At 38.5% G+C, this 16,192-nt stretch overlaps 1 protein-coding gene across 3 annotated transcripts in view; it reads left to right on the top strand.

The window, feature by feature from the left end:
- LOC110286342 (uncharacterized) overlaps positions 1-16,192 on the top strand; it is a 343,296-nt gene that overhangs the window by 256,935 nt on the left and 70,169 nt on the right. The window lies entirely within an intron of this gene.

Genomic DNA, 16,192 nt, shown 5'->3' with positions numbered 1-16,192 from the left:
TCTGACCAACATGGGCACTAGGAATGCACTGGTATACATACATATAGGCAGACAAACACATTTAAAATAAATATAAATACATCTTTCCAAAATTCTAGGTCAGAAGTGTAGGAGTAGTTCAGTTGGTAGAATATTTACATACTATGCACAAAGCCTTGAGTTCAATCCTCAACACTGTAAAACGTGGTGTAGTGGCACATACAGGTAATCTCACCTTTTAGGGGTAGAAACAGGACCATCAGAAACTTGAGATCATCCTTAGGTATATAGCCACTGCAGAGTCAGCCTAGGTTACATGAGGCTTTTTCCTAAAATAAATCTGTCTTACACTGTCAGTAATGTCCAAATGTCTTCTACATGACATTTACATAGATATGGGAAAGCAAGATACAGTGAATACTGATCTGAGATTTAGCTGACTTTATTTTTTGTCTTGCCATGGTCCACAAGTAGCTTTGACATCTTGAACATGTTATTTATTACAATGTTTCTTATTTTCCCATCTATAAAATGAAGCATTTATAATATTTTAGGGCCCCTTCTAGCACTTTCTATGGTCTGAAATACCCACATAAGAAAAAAATGTATTAACCAAAAATTAAAACAATTTAGACTATTACATTATTTCTTGTAATTATTCTGAAGTAATCAAAATGCAGGAATATTATCAATATTAACACTTAACTACTCAGCACAAATATTGCCCTTGGCTCTACTTTCTTACTGTCATACACAGTGGGAGCTTCCCTTGTGTTCCACATTTTCTAGACAGCTTAAGTTTTTAACAATATACTACAACTTTTCAACATAAATTCTTCATGTGATCATCACAAATGGTAACATGCAACTGCCATGGATCTATATGACTCTTCTAGTTAGTCTGTAGGAAAACTGCTTATATTACTGAAACAACCAAATAAAACACATCAAAATTAAAAATACTATGAATGTCAGTAAGTGAATAATGATACACAAATAGGTCCTAATCACCTTGTAACCTAACTGGTGTAGGAGATAATAGGAAGCAATGAGATCACACAAAATTTGAGCATTGTAATAACATTATCCTCTCTTGTTTTTATTTTAATATTTCTTGCTTCCAAGTTTGAATCCTATAATTCTAGCTCCACATGGATTAATAGACTATGTTATTAAATGTGTCTACATGCCTTAGAATTTCCATTAAAACATGTTTTTATCCATTAGGGGGATTTGTGCAAACTTCCTTAATAATCCATATTATTTATGCAATAATCAATCACTGATTAAGTTTTCTGTATTTTTACTTTATATTTTGAAAATGGATATGATTTGCTCCATTTTAAAAATATGTTGCATTATGTGATTTAAATTCTTGTAACATATTAAAAATGGTATTATTAATTGTGATCATTGATAAATGACTCTAGACAAAGCATCTTAAAATAGTATATGTTTATAACTAACATACACTGGATGGTGTGACTAAAGTCTTGATTTCTCAACTGAATAATTACCATCCAGGAGCATGTTAGTCTAAATATTCCTGTTTTGTGACTGTAGGAAAGGATTTTAAATATTTAATTATTTCTGTCAATAGGTAAGGTAGTTGAAGAATTCATAGAGCTATAGAAATACACTTATTTTGCAGTGGTTTATAGGAGTTGAGTCCACTGAAATTCATAAATTTGTTTAATACAGAGATGTATGTAAACTAATTTCTAAAGAAATGAGTATTAAAACAATTTGGTTGCTTAATCTGTCAGAGACTTGATTGCCAGGGAGGGGGGATACCCGGGGGACTCCTATTCTCAGAAGAGAAGGGGAGGGAGAGGATCTCTGTGAGAGGTGACTAGAAGAAGGAGCAGCATTTGGGATATAAGTAAATAAATGAATGGATAAATAAAGTTTTAAAATAAGAAAATTCCATAACAAAACCTAATACTTAGTGTGCTATTTAAAAATAATTTTGTACATAACTTATTCCTTTTTAATTCATCTCAGAATGGGATGTGCAACACCACCTAGAATGAGCAACTTTCAATTAATATATTTTATTAATTAACTTTTTACACTTCATATTTTATCCCCTCACCACCCCCAGTCCACCCTCCGACTGTTCCCCATCCCATACCTCCTCCCCACCCCCTCCACATGTATGTCCCCATCTCTCACCCCATCAGACCTCTAAACTCCCTGGGGCCTCCAGTCACTTGAGGGTTAGGTGCATCATTTCTGAGTGTACACAGACCCAGATATCCTGTACTGTATGCATGTTGGGGGCTTCATTTCAGTTGGTGAATGCTACCCATTTGGTGGTCCAGTGTTTGAGAGATATCAGGAGTCCAGATTAATTGAGACTGCTGGTCGATCTCCCTTCTCAGCTTCTTTCACCTTTCCCTAATTCAACAATAGGGGTCAGCTGCTTCTGTCCATTGGTTGGGTGCAAATATCTGCATCTGACTCTTTCAACTACTTGTTGGTTCTTCCTGAGTGCAGTCATGATAGATCCCTTTTTGTGAGTGTTCCATAGCCTCAGTAAACTTCCCCCTTGAGCTGGATCCCACTTTGGACCTGTCACTGGACCTTTTTTTCCTCAGGCTCCTCTCCATTTCTGACCCTGCAATTTTTTTCAGACAGGAGAAATTATGGGTCAGAGTTGTGACTGGCTGGGATGGATCTCCTTTCCCTTATTTAATGCCCTGTCTTCCTGTTGTAGGTGAACTCTATAAATTCCCTCTCCCTACTGTTGGGCATTTCATCTAAGATCCTTCACTTTAAGCCTTAAGAGTCTCTCACCTCCCAGGTCCCTGGTGCATTCTGGAGCCCCCCACCCCAACCTCCTATCTCCCAAGGTTGCCTGTTTCCATGCTTTCTGCTAAATCCTCAGGGATTCTGTCCTTTTCCCTCACCTAATACCAGATCAGCTTACCCTCTCTCCCCACTCCCACCCTGTCCCCCATCCACTTTCCCTGCCAGATCCCTCCCTCCCTCCCCACTTTTTATTGCTTTCTTCTCCCTCCCAAGTGGGACTGAGGCACCCTCACTTGAGCCCTTCAGCTTATTGAACTTTTTGAGTTATATGGACTATATCTTGAGTATTTTGTGTTTTTTCTTTTTTTGGCTAACATCCACTTACTAGTGAGTGCATACCATGGTGAGATATCTTTTGAGTACATTCCCAAGACTGGTATAACAGAGTCTTCAGGTAGATCTATTTCCAATTTTCTGAAGAACCTCCAGATTGATTTCCAGAGTGGTTGTCCCAGTATGCAATCCCACCAGCAATGAAGGAGTATTCCTTTTTCTCCAAATCCTCTCCAATGTGTATTGTCACCTGAGGTTTTGATCTTAGCCATTCTGATTGCTGTAAGGTGGAATCTCCTGGTCATTTTGATTTGCATTTCTCTAATCACTAAGGACTTTGAACATTTCTTTAGGTACTTCTTATCCATTCAAGATTCCTCAGTTGTGAATTCTCAGTTTAGTTCTATTCCCCATTTTTTGATTGGGTTGTTTGGATTTTTGGTGATTAATTTCAGTTCTTTATATATTTTGAATATTACCCTCTATCAAATGTGAAGTTAGTGAAGATTTATTTTTTCCAATCTGTAGGTTGCCAATTTGTCTTATTGACTATGTCCTTTCCCTTATGGAAGCTTTCCAGTTTTATGAGGTCCCATTTATCAATTCTTGATCTTAAATGCTGAGCCATTGGTGTTCTGTTCAGGAATTTTTCCCCTGTGCCCATGTATTTGAGGCTACTTCCCAATTTCTCTTCTATTAGATTCAATGTATCTGGTTTTATGTTGAGGTCCTGATCCACTTGGACTTGAGCTTTGTACAAGGTGACAAATATGGGTATATTTTCATTCTTCTACATACAGACAGCTAGTAAGACCAGCATCATTTATTGAAGATGCTTTCTTTTTTCCATTTTATATTTTTGGTGTCTTTGTCAAAGATTAAGTGACCATAAGTGTGTGGATTTATTTCTGGATCTTCAATGCTATTTCATTGCTCAACATGTCTGTCTATGTACCAATACCAAGCAGTTTTTATCACTTTTGCTCTGTAGTAAAGCTTGAGATCAGGGATGGTGATTCCCCCAGCTGTTCTTTTATTGTTAAGAGTTGTTTTCGCTATTCTGTTTCTTGTTGTTGTTGTTGTTGCCTTTTCAGATAAATTTAAGAATTGCTCTTTCATTGTCTTTGAAGAATTGTGTTGGGATTTTGATGGGGATTGCATTGAATCTATAGATTGCCTTTTGGAGGATGGCCATTTTTTAATTTTTAATATTTTTATTACATATTTTCCTTAATTACATTTCCAATGTAATCCCAAAAGTCCCCCATACCCCCCCCACTTCCCTACCCACCCATTCCCATTCTTTTGGCCCTGGCATTCCCCTATATTGGGGCATATAAAGTTTGCAAGTCCAATGGGCCTCTCTTTCCAGTGATGGCTGACTAGGCCATCTTTCGATACATATGCAGCTAGAGACAAGAGCTCCAGGGTACTGGTTAGTTCATCATGTTGTTCCAACTATAGGGTTGCAGATCACTTAAGCTCCTTGGGTACTTTCTCTAGCTTCTCCATTGGGAGCCCTGTGATACATTCAATAGCTGACTGTGAGCATCCACTTCTGTGTTTGCTAGGCCCCGGCATAATATCACAAGAGACAGCTATATTTGGGTCTTTTCAGCAAAATCTTGCTAGTATATGCAATGGTGTCAGCGTTTGGAAGCTGATTATGGGACGGATCCCTGGATATGGCAGTCTCTAGATGGTCCATCCTTTCATCACAGCTCCAAACTTTGTCTCTGTAACTCCTTCCATGGGTGTTTTGTTCCCAATTCTAAGAAGGGGCACAGTGTCCACACTTTGGTCTTCATTCTTCTTGAGTTTCATGCGTTTAGCAAATTGTATCTTATATCTTGGGTATCCTAAGTTTTGGGCTAATATCCACTTATCAGTGAATACATATTGTGTGAGTTCCTTTGTGATTGTGTTACCTCACTCAAGATGATGCCCTCCAGGTCCATCCATTTGGCTAGGAATTTCATAAATTCATTCTTTTTAATAGCTGAGTAGTACTCCATTGTGTAAATGTACCATAATTTCTGTATCCATTCCTCTGTTGAGGGGCATCTGGGTTCTTTCCAGCTTCTGGGTATTATAAATAAGGCTGCTATGAACATAGGAGAGCATGTGTCCTTCTGACCGGTTGGGACATCTTCTGGATATATGCCCAGGAGAGGTATTGCTGGATCCTCCAGTACTACTATGCCCAATTTTCTGAGCCAGACTGATTTCCAGAGTGGTTATACGAGCTTGCAATCCCACCAACAATGGAGGAGTGTTCCTCTTTCTTCACATCCTCGCCAGCATCTGCTGTCACCTGAATTTTTCATCTTAGCCATTCTGACTGGTGTGACGTGGAATCTCAGGGTTGTTTTGATTTGCAATTCCCTGATGATTAAGGATGTTGAACATTTTTTCAGGTGCTTCTCTGCCATTCGGTATTCCTCAAGTGAGAATTCTTTGTTCAGTTCTGAGCCCCATTTTTTCATGGGGTTATTTAATTTTCTGGAGTCCACCTTCTTGAGTTCCTTATATATATTGGATATTAGTCCCTTATCTGATTTAGGATAGGTAAAGATCCTTTCCCAATCTGTTGGTAGTTTTTTTGTCTTATTGATGGTGTCTTTTACCTTGCAGAAGCTTTGCAGTTTCATGAGGTCTCACTTGTCAATTCTCGATCTTACAGCACAAGCCATTGCTGTTCTATTCAAGAATTTTTCCCTGTGCCCATATCTTCTAGGCTTTTCCCCACTTTCTCCTCTATAAGTTTCAGTGTCTCTGGTTTTATGTGAAGTTCCTTGATCCACTTAGACTTGACCTTTGTACAAGGAGATAGGAATGGATCTATTCCCATTCTTATACATGTTAACAACCAGTTGTGCCAGCACCATTTGTTGAAAATGCTGTCTTTCTTCCACTGGATGGTTTTAGCTCCCTTGTCGAAGATCAAGTGACCATAGGTGTGTGGCTTCATTTCTGGGTCTTCAATTCTATTCCATTGGTCTACTTTTCTGTCACTATACCAGTACCAGACATTTTTATCACAGTTGCTCTGTAGTAAAGCTTTAGGTCCAGCATGGTGATTCCACCAGAGGTTCTTTTATCCTTGAGAAGAGTTTTTGCTATCCTAGATTTTTTGTTATTCCAGATGAATTTGCAGATTGCACTTTCTAATTCGGTGAAGAATTTAGTTGGAATTTTAATGGGGATTGCATTGAATCTGTAGATTGCTTTTGGCAAGATAGCCATTTTTACAATGTTGATCCTGCCAATCCATGAGCATGGGAGATCTTTCCATCTTCTGAGATCTTCTATAATTTCTTTCTTCAGAGACTTGAAGTTTTTATTATACAGATCTTTCACTTCCTTAGTTAGAGTCACGCCAAAATATTTTATATTATTTGTGACTATTGAGAAGGGTGTTGTTTCCCTAATTTCTTTCTCAGCCTGTTTATTCTCTGTGTAGAGAAAGGCCATTCATTTTGTTTGAGTTAATTTTATATCCAGCTACTTCACCGAAGCTGTTTAACAGGTTTAGGAGTTCTCTGGTGGAATTTTTAGGGTCACTTATATATACTATCATATCATCTGCAAAAAGTGATATTTTGACTTCATCTTTTCCAATTTGTATCCCTTTGATCTCCTTTTGTTGTCGAATTGCTCTGACTAGGACTTCAAGTACAATGTTGAATAGGTATGGAGAGAGTGGACAGCCTTGTCTAGTCCCTGATTTTAGTGGGATTGCTTCAAGCTTCTCACCATTTACTTTGATGTTGGCTACTGGTTTGCTGTAGATTGCTTTTATCATGTTTCGGTTTGGGCCTTGAATTCCTGATCTTTCCAAGACTTTTATCATGAATGGGTGTTGGATCTTGTCAAATGCTTTTTCCGCATCTAAAGAGATGATCATGTGGTTTTTGTCTTTGAGTTTGTTTATATACTTGATTACTTTGATTGATTTCCGTATATTGAACCATCCCTGCATCCCTGGGATGAAACCTACTTGGTCAGGATGGATGATTGTTTTGATGTGTTTTTGGATTCAGTTAGCAAGAACTTTTTTGAGGATTTTTGCATCAATATTCATAAGGGATATTGGTCTGAAGTTTTCTATCTTTGTTGGGTCTTTTTGTGGTTTAGGTATCAGAGTAATTGTGGCTTCATAGAATGAGTTGGGTAGAGTACCTTCTGTTTCTATTTTGTGGAATAGTTTGTGAAGAACTAGGATTAGATCTTCTTTGAAGGTCTGATTGAACTCTGCCCTAAACCCATCTGGTCCTGGGCTTTTTCTGGTTGGGAAACTATTAATGACTGCTTCTATTTCTTTGGGGGATATAGGGCTGTTTAGATCATTAACCTGATCTTGATTCAACTTTGGTACCTGGTATCTGTCTACAAACTTCTCCATTTCATCCAGGTTCTCCAGTTTTGTTGAGTATAGCCTTTTGTAGAAGGATCTGATGATGTTTTGGATTTCCCCAGGATCTATTGTTATGTCTCCTTTTTCATTTCTGATTTTGTTAATGAGAACGCTTTCCTTGTCCCCTCTAGTGAGTCTGGCTAAGGGTTTATCTATCTTGTTGATTTTCTCAAAGAACCAGCTCCTTGATTGGTTGATTCTTTGAATAGTTCTTCTTGTTTCCACTTGGTTGATTTTGCCCCTGAGTTTGATTATTTCCTGCAGTCTACTCCTTTTGAGTGAATTTGCTTCCTTTTGTTCTAGAGCTTTTAGGTGTGTTGTCAAGCTGCTAAAGTGTGCTCTCTCTAGTTCCTTTGGAGGCACTCAGAGCTATGAGTTTTCCTCTTAGAAATGCTTTCATTGCGTCCCATAAGTTTGGGTATGTTGTGGCTTCATTTTCATTGAACTCTAAAAAGTCCTTAATTTCTTTCTTTATTCCTTCCTTGACCAAGGTATCATTGAGGAGAGTGTTGTTCAGTTTCCATGTGAATGTTGGCTTTCTATTATTTGTTTTGTTATTGAAGATCAGCCTTAGTCCATCTGTTAGGATGCATGGGACAATTTCAATATTTTTTGTATCTGTTGAGGCCTGTTTTGTGACCAATTATGTGGTCAATTTTGGAGAAGGTACCATGAGGTGCTGAGAAGAAGGTATATCCTTTTGTTTTAGGATAGAATGTTCTGTAGATATCTGCCAGATCCATTTGATTCATAACTTCTGTTAGTTTCACTGTGTCCCTGTTTAGTTTCTGTTTCCATGATCTGTCCATTGGTGAAAGTGGTGTGTTGAAGTCTCCCACTATTATTGTATGAGGTGCAATGTGTGCTTTGAGCTTTACTAAAGTTTCTTTAATGAATGTGGCTGCCTTTGTATTTGGAGCATAGATATTCAGAATTGATAGTTCCTCTTGGAGGATTTTACCTTTGATGAGTATGAAGTGCCCCTCCCTGTCTTTTTGATGACTTTGGGTTGGAAGTCAATCTTATCAGATATTAGAATGGCTACTCCAGCTTGTTTCTTCATACCATTTGCTTGGAAAATTGTTTTCCAGCCTTTCATTCTGAGGTAGTGTCTATCTTTTTCTCCGAGATGAGTTTCCTGTAAGCAGCAAAATGTTGGGTCTTGTTTGTGTAGCCAGTTTGTTAGTCTATGACTTTTTATTGGTGAGTTGAGTCCATTGATATTAAGAGATATTAAGGAAAAGTAATTGTTGCTTCCTGTTATTTTTGTTGTTAAAGTTGGCATTCTGTTCTTGTGGCTGTCTTCTTTTAGGTTGTTGAGGGATTACCTTCTTGTTTTTTCTAGGGCTTGGTTCCTGTCCTTGTATTTGTTTTTTCTGTCATTATCCTTTGGAGGGCTGGATTCGTGGAGAGATAATGTGTGAATTTGGATTTGTCGTGGAATACTTTGGTTTCTCCATCTATGTTAATTGAGAGTTTGGCTGGGTATAGTAGCCTGGGCTGGAATTTGTGTTCTTTTAGTGTCTGTATAACATCTGTCCAGGATCTTCTGGCTTTCATAGTCTCTGGTGAAAAATCTGGTGTAATTCTGATAGGCTTGCCTTTATATGTTACTTGGCGTTTTTCTCTTACTGCTTTTAGTATCCTATCTTTATTTAGTGCATTTGTTATTCTGATTATTATGTGTCGGGAGGTATTTCTTTTCTGGTCCAGTCTATTTGGAGTTCTGTAGGCTTCTTGTATGTTCATGGGCATCTCTTTCTTTAGATTTGGGAAGTTTTCTTCTATAATTTTGTTGAAGATGTTTGCTGGTCCTTTGATTTGAAAATCTTCATTCTCATCCACTCCTATTATCCGTAGGTTTGGTCTTCTCATTGTGTCCTGGATTTCCTGGATGTTTTGAGTTTGGATCTTTTTGCATTTTCCATTTTCCTTGATTGTTGTACCGATGTTGTCTATGGAATCTTCTGCACCTGAGATTCTCTCTTCCATCTCTTGTATTCTGTTGCTGATGCTCGCTTCTATGGTTCCAGATTTCTTTCCTAGGTTTTCTATCTCCAGTGTTGCCTCATTTTGGGTTTTCTTTATTGTGTCTACTCCCTTTTTAGGTCTAGTATGGTTTTGTTCATTTCCATCATCTGTTTGGATGTGTTTTCCTGTTTTTCTTTAAGGACTTCTACCTGTTTGATTGTGTTATCCTGTTTTTCTTTAAGGACTTGTAACTCTTTAGCAATGTTCTCCTGTAATTCTTTAAGTGAGTTATTAAAGTCCTTCTTGATGTCCTCTACCATCATCATGAGATATGCTTTTAAATCCAGGTCTAGCTTTTCAGGTGTGTTGGGGTGCCCTGGACTGTGCGAAGTGGGAGTACTGGGTTCTGATGATGGTGAGTGGTCTTGGTTTCTGTTAGTAAGATTCTTACGTTTACCTTTCGCCATCTGGTAATCTCTGGGGTTGTTATAGTTGTCTCTGTTTAGAGATTGTTCTTCTGGTGATTCTGATTACCGTCTATCAGCAGACCTGGGAGACAGGCTCTCTCCTCTGAGATTCAGTGGTTAGAGCACTCTCTGCTGACAAGTTCTCCTCTTACAGGGAAGGTGCACAGATATCTGGTGTTTGGACCTCCTCCTGTCCGAAGAAGGCCCAAAACAGGACCTTTCCCAGATGCTGTGTTGCTTTGGCAGGTCAAAGAAGCTGTCAGCTTCTGTGGTGCACACTCTCACCTGTGCAGACTAAGTTTCTAAGTTCGGAGGAGTCCTGGATCCAAGATTGTGCTCCCTGCTCCTGAGGCAGAGGGCTCCTGTGCAGGGCAGACCACTGTCCTCTGCCTGGGAGGGTGCTGGATGTTTGTGGCCCCAAAATGGTGCTGCCTCAGCGGCTCTGTGGCTCCTGCCTGTCCCAGAAGCTGTCTGCCTCTGTGGTGCACACTCTCACCTGTGCAGACTAAGTTCCTAAGTTCAGAGGAGTCCCAGATCCAAGATGGCGCTCCCTTCTCCTGAGGCAGAGGGCTCCTGTGCAGGGCGTGACCACTGTCCTCTGGCTGGGAGGGTTCTGGATGTCTGCGGCCCAAAAGGGTGCTGCCTCAGTGGCTCTGTGGCTCCTGCCTGTCCCAGAAGCTGTCTGCCTCTGTGGTGCACACTCTCACCTGTCGGCCATTTTTACTATGTTAATTCTGCCACTCTATGAGTGTGGGAGATCTCTCCATTTTCTGAGATCTTCGATTTCTTTCTTGGGAGACTTGAAGTTATTGTCATACAGGTCTTTCACTTGTTTGGTTAGAGTTACCCCAAGATACTTTAAATTGTTTTTGGCTATTGTGAATAGAGTTGTTTTCCTATTTTCTCTCTCTGCCAGTTTCTATCCTTTGTATAAAGGATGGATACTGGGGTATTTGAGTTAATTTTATATCCGGCCACTTTGCTGAAGTTGTTTATCAGCTGGAGAAGTTATCTGGTAGAATTTTGGGGGTTGCTTACGTATATTATCATATCATCTGCAAATAGTGATACCTTTATTTCTTCTTTGCCAATTTGTATCCCCTTGATCTCTTTTTGTTGTCTTATTGTTCTAGCTAGCAGTCAATTACTACATTGAATAGATATAGGGAGAGTGGGCATCCTTGTCTTGTCCCCAATTTCAGTGGGATTGCATCCAGTATGTCTCCATTTTATTTGATATTGGCTGTTGTTTTACAGTAAATTGCTTTTATTATGTTTAGGTCTGGACCTTGAATTCCTGATCTCTCCAATACTTTTAACATGAAGGGGTATTGTATTTTTGCCAAATGCTTTTTCTGCATCTAAGGAGAAGATCATGTGGTTTTTTTCTTTGAGTCTGTTTATATAGTGGATTATATTAATGGATTTTCATTTATTAAACTAAACTTGCATCCCAGGGATGAAGCCTACGTGATCATGGTGAATGATGGCTTTGATGTGTTCCTTCTGTTTTTATTTTGTTGAATAGTTTGAGAACAATTGGTATCAGGTCTTCTTTGAAGGTCTGGTAGAATTCTGCACTAAACCCATCTGGCCTTAGGCTTTTTTTGGTTGGGAGGGTTTTTGTTGTTGTTTTTGTTTTTATAGTGTGAAGTAGTTTGCCAAAAATAGCACCCTTTTTTATTAGATATTTTCTTTATTTATATTTCAAATCTTATTCCCTTTCCTAGTTTCCCCCCCAAAAAGCCCCATCCCCTCCCCACTCCCCCTGCTCCCCAAACCACCCTTCCTGCTTCCTGGCCCTGGCCTTCTCCTATACTGGGGCATATAACCTTCACAGGACCAAGGGCCTCTCCTCCCACTGATGACCAACCAGGTCATCCTCTGCTAAATATGTAGCTGGAGCCACGGGTCCCACCATATGTTTTCTTTGATTGGTGGTTTACTCCCAGAGAACTCTGGGGGTAGTGGTTAGTTCACATTGTTATTCCTCCTATGGGGCTGCAAACCCCTTCAGCTCCTTGGGTACTTTTGACTTATTCTATTTCCTTGTGTGATATGGGCCTTTTAGATAGTTTACCTGCTCTTGATTTAACTTTGATATTGTGTCAGCTGTCTTGAAAATCATCCATTTCATCTAGATTCTCTGGTTTTGTTAAGTATAGGCTTTTATAGTAGGATCTGATGGTTTTTTTAATTTCCTCTGTTTCTGATGTTATCTCTCCCTTTTCATATCTTATTTTATTAATTTGGATACGGCCTCTCGGCACTTTAATTAGTTTGGCTAGGGGATTATCTATCTTGTTGATTCCTTCAAAGAACCAGTTTCTGGTTTTGCTGATTCTTTGTATTGTTTTCTTTGTATTTGGTTGATTTTGGCCCTAAGTTTGACTATTTCCTGCCTTCTACTCCTCTTGGGTGAGTTTGCTTCTTTTTGTTCTAGAGCTCTCAGGTGTGCTGTTAAGTTGTTAGTGTAAGATCTCTCCAGTTTCATTACCAGGGCACTTAGTGCTGTAAACGACAGCCATAGGCCATGGTGATCTGATAGAATGCATGGGATTATTTCAGTCTTCTTGTATCTGTTGAGGTTTGTTTTGTGATCAATTATGTGGTCGATTTTGGAGAAGATAGCATGAGATGCTGAGAAGAAGGTGTGTTGTTTTGTTTTAGGGTGAAATGTTCTGTAGATCTCTGTTAAATCCATTTGTTTCATAACCTCTCTTAGTTTCCATGTGTCTCTGTCTAGTTTCTGTTTCACTGACCTGTCCATTGGTGAGAGTGGAGTGTTGAAGTCTCCCACTATTATTGTGTGGGGTTCAATGTGTGTTTTGAGTTTTAGTAAAGTTTCTTTTATGAATTTGGGCGCTCTTGCATTTGGGCCATAGATGTTCAGAATTGAGACTTTCTCTTGGTGGATTTTTCCCCTTGATGAATATGAAGTGCCCTTCTTCATCACACTTGATAACTTTTGGTTGAAAGTGTATTTTATTGGATGTTAGGATGGCAACTCCTGCTTGTTTCCCAGGATCATTTGCTTGGAAGACCTTTTTCCATTCTTTTACTCTGAGAAAGTGCCTGTCTTTGTTTTTGAGGTTTCTTTTTTTGGATGCAGAAAAATACTGAATCTTGATTGCATATCCATTCTGTTAGTTTATGTCTTTTTATAGGTGGGTTGAGTCTATCAATATTGAGAGATATTAAAGAGATATGACTTTGTTTCTGATATATTGTTTTTGTAGGTGGCTTTATGTGCTTGTGGCTCTCTGCTTTTGACGTTGTTGTGAGATGCTTAATAGCTTATCTTTTCGTTGGTGCATGTATCTTTCTTATGTTGAAGTTTTCCTTCCATGATCCTCTGTAGCACTGGGTTGGTAGATATTTGAATTTTGGTTTTGTCCTGGAATATTTTGGTTTCTCCATCGATGTTGATTTAGACTTTTTCTGGATATAGTATCTTTGGCTGGCATTTGTGTTTTCTTAGATTCTGCATGACCTCTGACTAGGCTCTTCTGGTTTTCATAGTCTCTATTGAGAAGTCTGGTATAATTCTGATAGGTCTACTTTGTATGTTACCTAGTCTTTTTCCCTTGCAGCTTTTAAGATTCATTATTTGCTTTGTGCATTTAGTGTTTTGATAATTATGTGTCGAGAAAATTTTCTTTTCTTTTATTTGCTGTTCTATAGGCTTCTTGTACCTTTATGTCCATCTTTCTCCTTAGGTTGGGGAAGTTTTCTTCAATGATTTTGTTGGAGACATTTTCAAGTCCTTTGAGCTGTGAATCTTCATCCTCCTCTATTCTGATTATTTTTAGATTTGGTCTTTTCATTGTTTCCTGAATTTCCTGGATGCTTTGGGTTAAGAGTTTTTTATGTTTTGAATTTTCTTTGACAGTTGTGTCAATCCGAGATTCTGTCTTCTATCTCTTGTATTCTGTTGGTAATACTTATATCTGTAATTCCTGACCTCTTTCCTAGGTTTTCCATTTCCAGGTTTACCTCCATTTGTGTTTTCTTTATTGTTTCTACTTCCCCTTCTAGGTCTTGGATCGCTTTATTTAATTCCTTCACCTGTTTACCTGTGTTTTCCTGTATTTCTTTCAGTGAGTTATAGACATCCTCCTTAAAGGACTCTATTAACTTCATGAGATAGGATTTTAGGACAGATTCCTGATTTTCAAGTGTGTTGGTTTATTCGCAACCAATGGCTCCAGCTACATATTTAGCAGAGGATGACCTAGTCAGTCATCAATGGGAGGAGAAGCCCTTGGTCCTGTTAAGGTTATATGCCCTAGTATAGGGGAGTGCCAGGGCCAGGAAGCGGGAGTGGGTGTGAGAACTAAGTTCTAATGATGCCCATATATTTTGGCTTCTGTTGCTTGTGGTCTTGTGCTTGCCTTTTGCCATCTTGGTATCCCTGGTGTTTGTTGATCTAAGTGACTGTATGGTCTGCTTCTTTTGTCCCTGCATTGCACTAAGTTCATAGCGGTCTTATTTGTGATAGCCAGAAGCTGGAAACAATCTAGATGTTCCACAACAGAAGAATGGATACAGAAAATGTGGTTCATTTACACAATGGAATACTACTCAGGTTAATATCTTCTTTAAAGGGCACTCTATAGCATTGATACTGCAGACTTTCAGAATCAAAATGGCAGGGTTTCAATTCCATTTTGATCACTTACTAACTTGAAACCATGAGCAAGTTAGTTAATCACTGTTTTAATTTGCTTTCCTATAGCATGAATTGAAGAACAGTATCTACTTAATAGAAACACTATTAGGATTGAATGAGTTGCCATGTAAAATGCACTTGAGTTGCAGCCAATCAATTCTGGTTATATATTCTGTAGTCTTTATTATACATCTTACACCATATTGAGATACTGACTGACTTGACCTCATGCAAGTCATGTGCTTGCAGTCCCTATTACTCTTGAGTTTTTGTGTGCAGTTGTGTTCTCATGGCCAGCAAATACTGTTTTGATAACAGAAATCCATTCCTTCTATCTCCTACAATATTTTCATCTCCTCTTCTATGATGATTCCTAAGCCTTTGGGGAGATCAAGTGATCTAGATGCCCCACATAGAGTTAAGCATTCCACAGTATCTCATCTGCTGCATGTTTACTATTTATGGATTCCTGTACCAATTCACAACTACTGTTAGGGGAGCATCTCTAAAGAAAGTTGAGAGGTACACTAATATATGTGTATAAAGTTAAGAACGTAGAAGACAGTTTATATTATATCCATTTATCAGAATAATAGGACATGGTTGTTCCTAGGGCCTATAATCTAGCTAGCCATAGATTTTTGTCCCAGTTAATGGTATTAGGCATGGGTTCCATCTTGTGTATTGAGTTTTAATCCAATCAGAGAGTGACTGTTATTTCCATAAATGTGCACTACTACACCAGTGGGTATATCTCACCAGGGAATATGTTGCTTATAGGGTTTATAGCTTGGTAAGACCTTTGGTGATTTTTCTTGCCCAGTAGCATGCATAGAACCTTGAAGAAATGTTAAAGATAATTGGTATGAAACTTCTGGGGTAGTTTGAACCGGATTTCTCCATGTGCTATGACTCAGGTGTGTGGTGTTTCCAGTAATAAGACACACTGAAAAGTTCTGGAGGGTAACCAAGCACAATGTAATAGTTTGTATTTTGGCAGAGGAGGGTTATAACCCCACCGACAAACAAGTTGAAAAAAGGTAACCAATACCTGGCACTGAAGTTGTTTTTTTGTTTGTGTTTGATTTTGTTTTTGTTTTTTAATAACCCCTGCCCCTCCTCTGTTAGAGGGAATTTCCATTTAAACTCATCTTATGTGTATATATTGTAAGAAACTTCCATAGTAGTAGGTTTCTTTATAGCATTTTCAATGATCTCTAATATTAGTTATTCTTCCCACACACCTCCTCTGCTACCTAGATCCATTCATGTTCCATTATTTCCATTTCTCCCTTCATACTACCTGAAGTTCCAATAGAAACTCCCCCAAAGACTTACTAATATTGGAGTAGAACAATATTCAAGTTAGGAAGTAACAAAAGTCCCTTTTTCATGAAGTCTACTCTATACTTGCTTTTCTTTAACCAACTATCATAAAGCAGCTATAATTTACAAAACTGTCAGCATATCTTGTCACACAATGCTTACAAACTGGTAACCATCCATAAATATTAATAGTAGTATTGTTATACCGGTATCATTCATCATAGAGTATAGCCACCAAAAATTTGTCATGTTTTATGTCTTCATGATTGTGTT

The sequence above is a fragment of the Mus caroli genome, unplaced genomic scaffold (assembly GCF_978045245.1).
Source record: "Mus caroli unplaced genomic scaffold, Mus_caroli_1 scaffold_5, whole genome shotgun sequence".
NCBI lineage: Eukaryota > Metazoa > Chordata > Mammalia > Rodentia > Muridae > Mus > Mus caroli.
The sequence above is the reverse complement of the archived record's forward strand: the minus strand, read 5'-3'. Positions and strand labels throughout refer to the sequence as shown.